The sequence below is a fragment of the Notolepis coatsorum genome (assembly GCF_963971535.1).
Source record: "Notolepis coatsorum genome assembly, chromosome: 2".
Taxonomy (NCBI): domain Eukaryota; kingdom Metazoa; phylum Chordata; class Actinopteri; order Aulopiformes; family Paralepididae; genus Notolepis; species Notolepis coatsorum.
In genome coordinates, this window is record NC_140166.1 from 106,170,552 (window position 1) to 106,182,284 (window position 11,733).

The following is an 11,733-nucleotide window of genomic DNA, read 5'->3' on the forward strand; positions in this document are numbered from 1 at the left end:
ACTTATTTTCATTGTAATGTACTTATGCTGTATGATGACAATACATTTCAATGTAATCTAATCTAACTGGTACTATGACCTGAATGATGGTCCTAGAGGTCAGTGATTTGATGCTCTTTTGGTGTTTTGGCGATGGTGGCGTAAGAGAGTGCCGTCTTAACAGGTCATGGGAAATCTCCCATATAGGCATTGGATTGGGTGGAGAGCTGGTGACTGCATGCGAATGCCCTCGTATGCCCTGTGTATGGGGACATGTCACCCATATAGAAACACACCTCTTCAATCAATATCTGAGATGCAAATAAATAAATAACCTTAATAAATATAATATTTAGTGGGTTCTATAGAGACATAATTCCCCATGGTATTGTTTTGATGTGTTGATGGGGCACAGTCACTTTAAGGAGGTTGGTTTTGGGTTGGGCTGAGAGGAGACGCCCTGTGTGGGGTTTCATTGATAAATGTTTGATTACTACGAGCTGTCAGAAGCTAGCCCGGCATAGTTCTGACAGCTGTCACTTGTGCTACTGCAAAATAAATGACACACGGCTTAGTGGTGTCAACTAATAGAAATTGTGCGTTACATATGCATTCAGGGTGTAACACTCAAGTTCAACACTATTTGACGAACAATGCCACTGACCATAAGCTGCCAGAGATGCACATCTCCTGCTGACCAGAAAACCACACACTTTTCTGATAGTGGGGTGCCTGGACACTCAGTCATTTAAAATGTATATGCGAAAGTTTCGTTTCCACTTCTAATTTGAAGATAAGGATCTATAGAACAATTTTGGCTTGAGTGTCAAGGAACCAGTTGAATTTTATAAAAACGTATCCAAAATGGCCACAATCGAAATCATGAATTCTTTAAAAACGTCTTAATGTTCACACAATTGCTGTGTAATATAATGTTGTATTGCTATTTTAAGATAATACTGTGTGAGGAATCAACTGGAGTTCAAATATTGATGTTTTGAATATTCTTGTATGGCAAAAATCAAAGATGGCTGCAATTTCTGTATTTATTTCGAATTACGCTTCATAACTTTTATTCTATTAAACCTAGAATGGTGATGTTGGTGCCTGTACCTAAGTTTTCATGAATGAGTAATTGAATACAAATAAAATAAACATGATTGGAGCATATCTTATATGATATTTCACACAATGAGACAATAAATATGTGGAGAACTAGAGTTAGATATGAGAACTGTAAACAACAGTTGATTGTGAAGAACAAACGATGATTGTGAGGAACGTCCTCATCACAAGAAAGGATCTGCATCTCAGCACCAATGTCAACGCCATGCCAAAGACCTGATGGAGGTGTTGCTGAGCAATGGGAATCCCTTTGAGGAGGGCAGTAAAGACCTGGTTACATTAGACAATAAGGTGTGTGAGGGCGGAGCTTCCTACAGGCGATATAGGCGGTTGCCTAAAAATCTAAAACGGTCGGTCGGTCTGAGCCTCAGCTTTAGGTGTTCACAGTCAGAACATGCTAGAGCGCTGTGCATTGATGGGTATCGGTCAAGTGTTTATAGAATTGAGCGTTGAGGAAAGAAAGACTAACGTTAGAGAACTATGAAGAGGCAAAAGCCATCCGGCCATCCAGTATAAAAAGAGAAGAAAAGAAGAAGACGAGAAACATGCCAAGGTGAAAGGTATGCAATTTTGTACAACTTCCAAGACCTGCCACACCAAATCAAATCAAATCAAATCAAATGTATTTGTAAGGCCCGACAACACACGTTAATGTCCGCATGGTCCGGACACGTCTTCTTTAAACAAGTCAAGAAGAAACATAACAATAAGTCAAGAACAAAACAAGAACACCATAAGGTCCAACAAATTTTAAATAAATCCAAAATAAATGAATGAATGCAAACACTCCCAGACATACCCCACGCGAAAGTAAGGAAAAACTCACTAAAACCTAACAATAGGAAGAAATGCACCACAAGTTTCAAGTTTCTTTAATAGTTGTCATACAGAAGTACAGAATACTTTTGTACAAAATGCTTCTTACTGTTGCGCTCCAGAGACTGTGCAAGACAAGATAAGTATGAAATAAAAACATAGTAAAATTAGAAGTAAAAAAAGAGGTCACAGTGTTCAGTTTAGACATATGTACAATGTTCGATGCAGAATAGACGTAGTTACCATACAATATACAATACTGTGCAGTGTACTAATATACAATACTATATAGTGCAAGGCAGAAATGGAGAAAGGGGACGAGGTGCAATTTAGGTACAATTCACAGTAGGTGTACGAGTTGTAGTGCAAATCCTTTATCAATAAATATAAAGTGTAAGTGTGTTTGTGTGATCTAAAGTGTGGAGAGTGGGTGCTGCAGTGTGTTGTTTGTTTGAGTGAGTGTGTGCGTGTGGGTGTGTGTGCTGTGTGCATTTGATGGTTGTTGCATAGTGATTATTGTTCGTTTAGCGATTATTGTTCGTTTAGCAGCCTGATGGCCTGGGGATAGAAGCTTCTTCTGAGTCTTTCTGTGCTCGCCTTAAGACTCCGGTATCGCTTGCCTGACCGCAGCAGTTCAAAGAGGCAGTTGTTCGAGTGGCTCGAGTCCTTAATAATTCTCTTAGCCTTCCCCTTGCACCGCTTGATGTAAATGTTCTGGAGGGTGGGAAGCCCCCCTCCAATTGTGCGTTCGGCTGAACGTGTCACTCTTTGTAGTCTGCTACGGTCTTGTGCAGTGCTATTCCCAAACCAGGAGGTGATGTTGCCGGTCAGGATGCTCTCTATTGTACATGAGTAGAAGTTCCTAAGGATCTTCTGACTGACTTGGAACTTCCTTAGGCGCCTGAGGAAGTAGAGGCGTTGTCGTGCCTTCTTCACAACACTGTCAATGTGTGTGGTCCATGTCAAGTCCTCGGATATGTGGGCTCCGAGGTACTTGAAACTGTTCACTCTCTCAACCGGTGCCCCGTCGATGCTGAGGGGGCTGTAGTCCTTGACCCCCGACCTCCTGAAGTCCACAATCATCTCTTTTGTTTTGCTGACGTTCAGGGAGAGGCAGTTCTCCTGACACCACTGTGACAGGTTCTCTACCTCTTCCAGGTAGGCCCTTTCGTCGTTGGCAGAGATCAGGCCCACCACTACTGTGTCATCAGCCAATTTGATGATGGTGTTGTTGTTCCGCTGTGCTACGCAGTCATGTGTGTACAGGGAGTAGAGGAGGGGGCTCAGAACACAGCCCTGGGGGGCCCCTATGTTGAGCGTGATGGATGAGGAGGTGCAGTTGCCGGCTCTTACCACCTGGGGTCTGCCCGTCAGGAAGTCCAAGACCCACTGGCACAGGTCATAGTTCAAGCCCAGGTCCCTGAGCTTGGCTATGAGTTTGGAGGGGACTATGGTATTGAATGCTGAGCTGTAGTCGATGAACAGCATTCTCACATAGTTCCCCTGCCTCTTGTCCAGATGTGATGCTGCTGTGTGCAGCACATGGGCTATGGCGTCCTCCGTGGACCTGTTGGGGCGATATGCAAATTGCAGAGGGTCCAGGTTGATGGGGAGGGAGGAACAGATGTAGCCCTTCACTAGCTTCTCAAAGCACTTCATGGCTATGGAGGTGAGGGCTACAGGGCGGTAGTCGTTGAGGCAAGCGGGCGTAGATTTTTTGGGTACAGGGATGATGGTGGACTTCTTCAGACAGGTGGGGATGACAGCCTGTTCCAAGGACAGGTTGAAGATGTCAGTGAATACCGGGGCCAGTTGGTCGGCACAGACTTTTAGGACGCGGCCGGGTATGCCGTCCGGTCCTGCTGCCTTCCTGATATTCACTTTTTTAAAGATCCGTCTCACCTCATGCTCTGTTACCCTGAACACTGAGTCTCCATCAGCAGACCCCCCCCCCCCCCATTGCCGTGGTTTGTAGGCTGGTGTTGTTATTCACAGCCTCAAACCTTGCATAGAAGGAATTGAGATCATTTGCTAAGGAGATGTCACTGTTCAGTTTGAGGGGGGTTCCTTTGTAGTCTGTCATTGTTCTGAGGCCCTGCCACATGCCTCTAGAGTCAGCCTGTTCAAACTGAAGTTCAACTTTATCCCTGTAACGCCGTTTTGCCTCTATTACTGCTCTCCTGACGTTGTATCTTGCCATCTTGTGTTCTTCCATGTTGCCTGTCACCAGCCCGGTGTTGTATGCTGATGTGCGCACTTTCAGAGCCTCACGGACGGATTTGTCTACCCAGGGCTTTTGATTTGGGTAGATTTTAATTTTGGTGGAGGGGATTGTTTCTTCTACCTGAGTACAGACATAGTCAATCACCGTTTCGGTGTATTCGTTAATATTGGCTGTGTTATCACGGAATACACTCCAGTCTGTACTTCCCAGTACAGCTTGGAGTGACTCCTCTGACGTCACGGCCCAACGCTTAACCTCTCGCGAGACCACCGGCGTTCGCTTGAGACTTTGTTTGTACTTTGGCAAAAGAAATATTGCAGCGTGATCGCTTTTACCGAATGGACTAAGAGCCTGTGACTTGTACCCATTCTTAAATTGCGAGTATACATGGTCTAATATGTTCTCGCCTCTGGTGGGACAGGTCACATGCTGATAGAAATTCGGCAGCACCTTTTTAAGACGCGCGCTGTTAAAATCACCCAGAACCAAAATGGCGGCGTCAACATTAGCTGCCTGGAGTTTGTTTACCTCGTCGTGAAGTTTTGAAAGTGCGACCCCAGTGTTCGCGTGTGGTGGAATGTACACTCCGATGAGGATGATGGACGTTAACTCTCTTGGGAGGAAGAAGGGTCGACATTTTATCGTGATAAACTCCAGGTCTGGGGAGCAGTGGTTAGACAGTTCCTTTGTGTTGCCTAAATCGCACCACTCCTTGTTTATCATGAAGGCAATGCCGCCTCCTCTCGTCTTTAGTGACTCTTCTGCCGTCCGGTCCTTGCGGAGAACGAAGAAGTGGTCTGCCGGTTCTATTGCGTGATTCGGGACATCTGGACTCAGCCAAGTTTCTGTGAAACAGAGGACGTTACAATCCCGAATGTCCCTCTGGAATTGGATCCGTGCTCTGATGTCATCCAGTTTATTTCCTATCGATTGCACATTGGCCAACAATATGCTGGGCAATGTGGTTCTGTGTCGTTTGGACCTCAGTCTGTTTCGGACCCCCGCTCTCTTTCCACGTCTTCGCGGCGGTTTCTCCTCCTGGTCTTGGCAATGATAACAAAGGATCTCGGCGGGCCATTTCTGCTGTTCAGCGATCCGATCCAGAGAGCAATCCAAACGGTAAGTTTTCCTTAATCCAATGTCAATGATTGACTGACGGTCATACACATATAATGCACCAACAGTTGGTGCAAATAAAACTCCTAATACTATAAAAATTAACAAAAGAAAGCACAGTCTCGACGGAGCGATCAGAAAGGCAGCCATCAGAGCAGCGCCAGCGGCAGTGTGGAGGAGAGAAACCTTAGAAGGGCCATTCAAGGGGGGATCTCCCTTCTTAGATGTCGGTGATAGTAGTGTTGCAGACTGACAGTTGGTAAGCATGCACTCATGTGTGTAGTGAAACACAGATGAGTGCATGCAATAACAACTGAACATTTAGAAAAATTAAAGATAGAGCTGATAGCGATAGCAACTGAACATTTTGAAAGATTAAAGATAGAGCTGATAGCGATAGCAACTGAACATTTTGAAAGATTAAAGATAGAGCTGATAGCGGATCTATTTGAGGCACAGGGGCGGCGCAAAGAGGGTCGCGTCCTCCCCTCTTCTTCTGTGCATGCAGTAGGAGTAGGAAGACCCACACAGTTAGCCTAGCTTAGCGTCATTCACTGGAAGTAGGTTCCTAAAAAGTTGGCGTGTTCCTTTAAGTGTCTTGCTCAAGGACACTTTGACGCGCTGCCGGGAGGAGTTGGAATCGAACCGGGAACCTTCCGAACCTGGTGGCCGCTCTTGCTCTTGAGTTTACTTTTTCAGGGACAACTTCACGATCGTGCCAGTTACCGCAGAGGCTGGTTTGGAAGACTTGGCAATTATTTATTAAATTGACTGCTTACATTGCGGTAGAGAATTGGTCTCAAGCATAATAGAAAGCACATTATTTTCACACCATATGTTCAGGTTACAGTTGAGTTGAAGGCTTGAAAGAGAAACTAGTTGGGCGGCTAGGTGGTGCAGTGGGCAAGGCGCTCACCACCAATGCTGGAGACGCTGGGTTCGAGCCCAGCTCTCCACATTGCTTTCAGTTTGGCTGGTCGTTCGTACTAATATATTTGGCAGTATTAGGGGGTGGGAAACTGATGGGTGGGGATCGGACGTTGTGGACAGCGACTCCTACAGGTCGGTTGGTGCGTCTGCGCAGTAGAATCAGGAAGCGACAGGGGTGGCGTCCCTCCAAAGCGCAGACCCCTGACGCTGAGAGATTGCGCTGTGCAGGTGAAAAGATGCGATGGCTGCTACCTCGAGTACCGGAGGGGACTCGTGCAATGTATGGCTTCGTCCACATTACAGCCGGCTTGTGGGAGGCATGAAACAGCGTTCGAGACAGGGGAGGGTAGAATTGGACGATATACGAAATTGGGATGGGAGAAAAATAGAAAATGGGAGAAAAAGTGGATAAAAAAAAGAAAGAGAAACTAGTTTAAATTTGAACACAATGAGTTGTTGACACATGAATCTGTGTCTCTCTGGCATTCTATTGTTTGCCTCTCTCTCTCTCTCTCTTTCTCTCTCTCTCTCTCTCTCTCTCTCTCTCTCTCTCTCTCTCTCTCTCTCTCTCTCTCTCTCTCTCTCTCTCTCTCTCTCTCTCTCTCTCTCTCTCTCTCTCAGAGTGCATCTTCCAGACTTCTAACTCACACCTAATCCTGGCACCACATCACCCCAGTTCTAAAAGACCACTGCAGGCTTCCTGTCTCCAACCAGGTCAACTACAACATCCTGGACACCTACGAAGCCCTTCACCAACTGCCCCCCCCCCCCATATCTCACTGACCTCCTCTCCCTCAGTTATACCTCAGCCTGCCTCCTCTCCTCCTACCAACCCTCTCCCCCCTCAGCCTGCCTCCTCTCCTCCTACTAACCCTCTCACCCCTCAGCCTGCCTCCTCTCCTTCTACCAACCCTCTCACCCCTCAGCCTGCCTCCTCTCCCTCTACCAACCCTCTCACGCCTCAGCCTGCCTCCTCTCCTTCTACCAACCCTCTCACCCCTCAGCCTGCCTCCTCTCCTCCTACTAACCCTCTCACCCCTCAGCCTGCCTCCTCTCCTTCTACCAACCCTCTCACCCCTCAGCCTGCCTCCTCTCCCTCTACCAACCCTCTCACGCCTCAGCCTGCCTCCTCTCCTTCTACCAACCCTCTCACCCCTCAGCCTGCCTCTTCTCCCTCTACCAACCCTCTCACCCCTCAGCCTGCCTCCTCTCCTCCTACTAACCCTCTCACCCCTCAGCCTGCCTCCTCTCCTTCTACCAACCCTCTCACCCCTCAGCCTGCCTCCTCTCCTCCTACCAACCCTCTCACCCCTCAGCCTGCCTCCTCTCCTCCTACCAACCCTCTCACCCCTCAGCCTGCCTCCTCTCCTCCTACCAACCCTCTCACCCCTCAGCCTGCCTCCTCTCCCTCTACCAACCCTCTCACCCCTCAGCCTGCCTCCTCTCCTCCTACCAACCCTCTCACCCCTCAGCCTGCCTCCTCTCCCTCTACTAACCCTCTCACCCCTCAGCCTGCCTCCTCTCCTCCTACCAACCCTCTCACCCCTCAGCCTGCCTCCTCTCCTTCTACTAACCCTCTCACCCCTCAGCCTGCCTCCTCTCCCTCTACCAACCCTCTCACCCCTCAGCCTGCCTCCTCTCCTCCTACCAACCCTCTCCCCCCTCAGCCTGCCTCCTCTCCTCCTACTAACCCTCTCACCCCTCAGCCTGCCTCCTCTCCTTCTACCAACCCTCTCACCCCTCAGCCTGCCTCCTCTCCCTCTACCAACCCTCTCACCCCTCAGCCTGCCTCCTCTCCTTCTACCAACCCTCTCACCCCTCAGCCTGCCTCCTCTCCCTCTACCAACCCTCTCACCCCTCAGCCTGCCTCCTCTCCTCCTACCAACCCTCTCACCCCTCAGCCTGCCTCCTCTCCTCCTACTAACCTTCTCACCCCTCAGCCTGCCTCCTCTCCTCCTACTAACCCTCTCACCCCTCAGCCTGCCTCCTCTCCTCCTACTAACCCTCTCACCCCTCAGCCTGCCTCCTCTCCTCCTACCAACCCTCTCACCCCTCAGCCTGCCTCCTCTCCCTCTACCAACCCTCTCACCCATCAGCCTGCCTCCTCTCCTCCTACCAACCCTCTCACCCCTCAGCCTGCCTCCTCTCCTCCTACCAACCCTCTCACCCCTCAGCCTGCCTCCTCTCCTCCTACCAACCCTCTCACCCCTCAGCCTGCCTCCTCTCCTTCTACCAACCCTCTCACCCCTCAGCCTGCCTCCTCTCCCTCTACCAACCCTCTCCCCCCTCAGCCTGCCTCCTCTCCTCCTACTAACCCTTTCTGTCCCTCAGATCCTCGAGGGACGTTTTTCCAATCGGGCCACAAGACCCCGTCTCGTCTCCATTGTTCTTCTCCGCCAGTAAAAGTGAGAGCCTCGTAGACTCGTAGACACCATGTGTTTATTCCACGTACGTGTCGTTGTTACAAACCATCAAAAGTCTCACTTTTCTGAAGACTGCATCTTTCAGAAAGCACTAGAGGCACTGGAGGGAATATTATTGTCTGTATTTAGTATGTAGTACTGTAATGGCACCTTGCATGGTCGCCTCCGCCGTCGGTGTGTGAATGTGTTATTATTGGGTTGTTGTCACGGGTAAAATGTGAGGAACAAATTGTAAAGAGCTTTGGATAAAAGCTGCTATATAAATGCAGCCATTTACCATTTACATCTAAAGGTCAGACATACAATGTAATGTGAGTATCCGGTAAATTACCGTTAACACATTATATGAAGAAGCAAGATGATGTGGTGATACAAAAGAGCATCATGGTATTTTTAGAGCTTTGATTCTCTGCCCGAACCCCGCTTGGTCCCGGTTTCATCCAGGCCAGGCGGCAATTTCTCAAAATCCCCCAGAGTTTTTCGTATATATATATATATATATATATATATATATATATATATATATATATATTTATTTTTTTATTTTATTTTATTTTTTAATAGGAACCGCTGACTCACAGTGGACATGTGCTTGGCCACCGGGCCGCCTAAATATTAAAGGCAACCAACTTGTGTCTAACCATGCCCAACTTGCGTCTAGCCACGCCCCCGCGGCGACGCGGCAGCTCGGCCGCGGAGCTCCGTCGCGGCAGCATTATATGCCAGTAACCGCGCCTTATTCAGTATCCAGAAATAGCTCAATTGGCAACGCTGCATGGCTGTGGATCCTACAGCTCGTTGCTGGCTAGTTTGATTCCCTTCAATTTTTTTTTTTTTTTTTTTTTAACGTGCATTCGCATTCTTTCGCCGTTAAGTTTAGGCATAACTTTAAGCATTGTTTCGGAGTTGGTTAAGGTTAGGCATTGTTTCGGAGTTGCTTAAGGTTAGAAGGGTTAAGTTTAGGCGCTGTTAAGGAGCTGGTTAAGGTTAGAGTTTGACTTAGAGAATGGCAATATTTTTTAACGTGCATTCATTTCGCCGTTTAAGTTTAGGCATTGTTTCGGAGTTGGTTAAGGTTAGGCATTGTTTCGGAGTTGCTTAAGGTTAGAAGGGTTAAGTTTAGGCGCTGTTAAGGAGCTGGTTAAGGTTAGAGTTTGACTTAGAGAATGGCAATAGACAGCCTATTTCCGCGCTGCCGCTCTCTCGCGCTGCCGTGGTCACATGGGCGTATTGGCCAATCAGAGAAACGCTAAACACAAGTTGGTTGCCTAAAATATTCACGCCACCGGGCCAGAGCTTTTCGTATACAGGTATATATATATATTTTTTAGGGCTGTCAGTTTATCGCGTTAATTAGATAAATTAATTACACAGCAAATTATCGCGTTATGAAAATTAACTAAACTTTTTTTTTATTTAATTTTTTTTTAATATTTTTTTGTATCTCATTCATTCCATAAGAATGTAGAATAAACATTTACAGACTATTTTTTAACATGGTCCATTTGCATGTTCTTGGTATCTGATTCTAGGGACATCTATGGATCTCAGGCAGGGACGTGCACAGGACTTTAGAGGGGCAGGTGCTCAAAGGCTGAAAAGGGCACTACACTTGTGTGTATATATTAACCGAGCGCGCGCAGCGCGCGAGCGCGATTTTTAAGGGCCCTTTTTCGGGCGGGGGGCCCCCTTTTTATGCTTTTTGGGGGGTTTTGGTGATCAAATATTGAATATTGAACTATAATAATCAGTGCAGGAGCTCACTTATCCTTGAAAGACACTTTTATCACAGACTTAAAAGGCCCATACATCTCCATAAATGTTCAGGGGGGAGGGAATAAGTGCTTACCCTACAGACCCCAAGAAGTGCTGTATATTCTGTATTGTTTAATATAAATGCATTTTTTATTCCAATCCCGATTTGTATTTGAGATTCCCAAATCCCATCGGACTTGACTTCTTTGTGTCCCTCAATGAGTGTAATACCAGCATTCAACTGTATGCGCCACAGCGGTTTCTATCATCATCATCATCATCACCACCCACGCTGTGCATAAAATATATAGGTCCGCGGAGAGGCACGCTGAGGAGGCCATGCAAACTGCAATGGAATATGGGGCATCTCTCTCTCTTTACCTAATATTTTGATTCTATCCTGAATTTTTTTCAGTTGGAAGGGCAGTCTATATGCTTAACAAAAAAAAAATTATTTATTTTTTTCAAAAACGGCACTTTTTTGATGAGGCTCAAAAAGGCAGGTGCTCAAGCACCCCTTGGCCTTTATGTGTGCACGTGCCTGCCTCTGGGCATGCTCACTAACATACTAAAAATCTAGGAAAATACACCTTCCAGAAAGGCTTCATTTTCAAGATGGCGTCCAAAATTGCGGCTGGCCAAGCTTAAAATGGCTATATATATGTCAATATAAAAATTATATAAATGATTTTGTCATTTGATTCTGGTACCCCAAGTACCCCTAGACATACTTAGGAACATACTAAAGTTTTAGGGAAATACACCTTCCGAAGAGGCTTAATTTTCAAAATGGTGTCCAAAATGATGACTGGGAGCTTAGAATGCCTGTATCTCAAATGGGAAAACATTTCTAAAGGATTTATAAACTGATTCTGGCACCTCTATACATTAATAACGAGCAAAATATCTAGCTAAATATATCTGCTAGGAATGCATCATTTGCATCATCAAAATGGCTGCCTGTAGCTTATTTTGGCTAAAATTAAAATTGGTTATTATATTCAACCTAGAAAGCTGGCTTTGGTGTTGAACACAAAATAAATGACCCACTTATTGTGGTCTTTAGGCCTACTCATCATCATCTTCAGGATCCTCTGGGAGAAACTTGTTATGTGGATTGTCACATTCATGAAGTTGACATGGTCCACAGACAGTAGTACAAGGTAGTCCATATTTTCTGCATGAGCAGCGAAGTGTCTTGCAGGCAGTGGTACAGTTACAATGAATGACCTTCAAGAGACTGTCTGGAGCAGCATTCATTGTTGACATGAGTGGGACAAATCTATTGTCCTGCAGGTTCCAGCCCCAGTCTAGAGCATCTATACCATCATCTGTTCCCATCCAGACCATGACCTGGTAGTATGC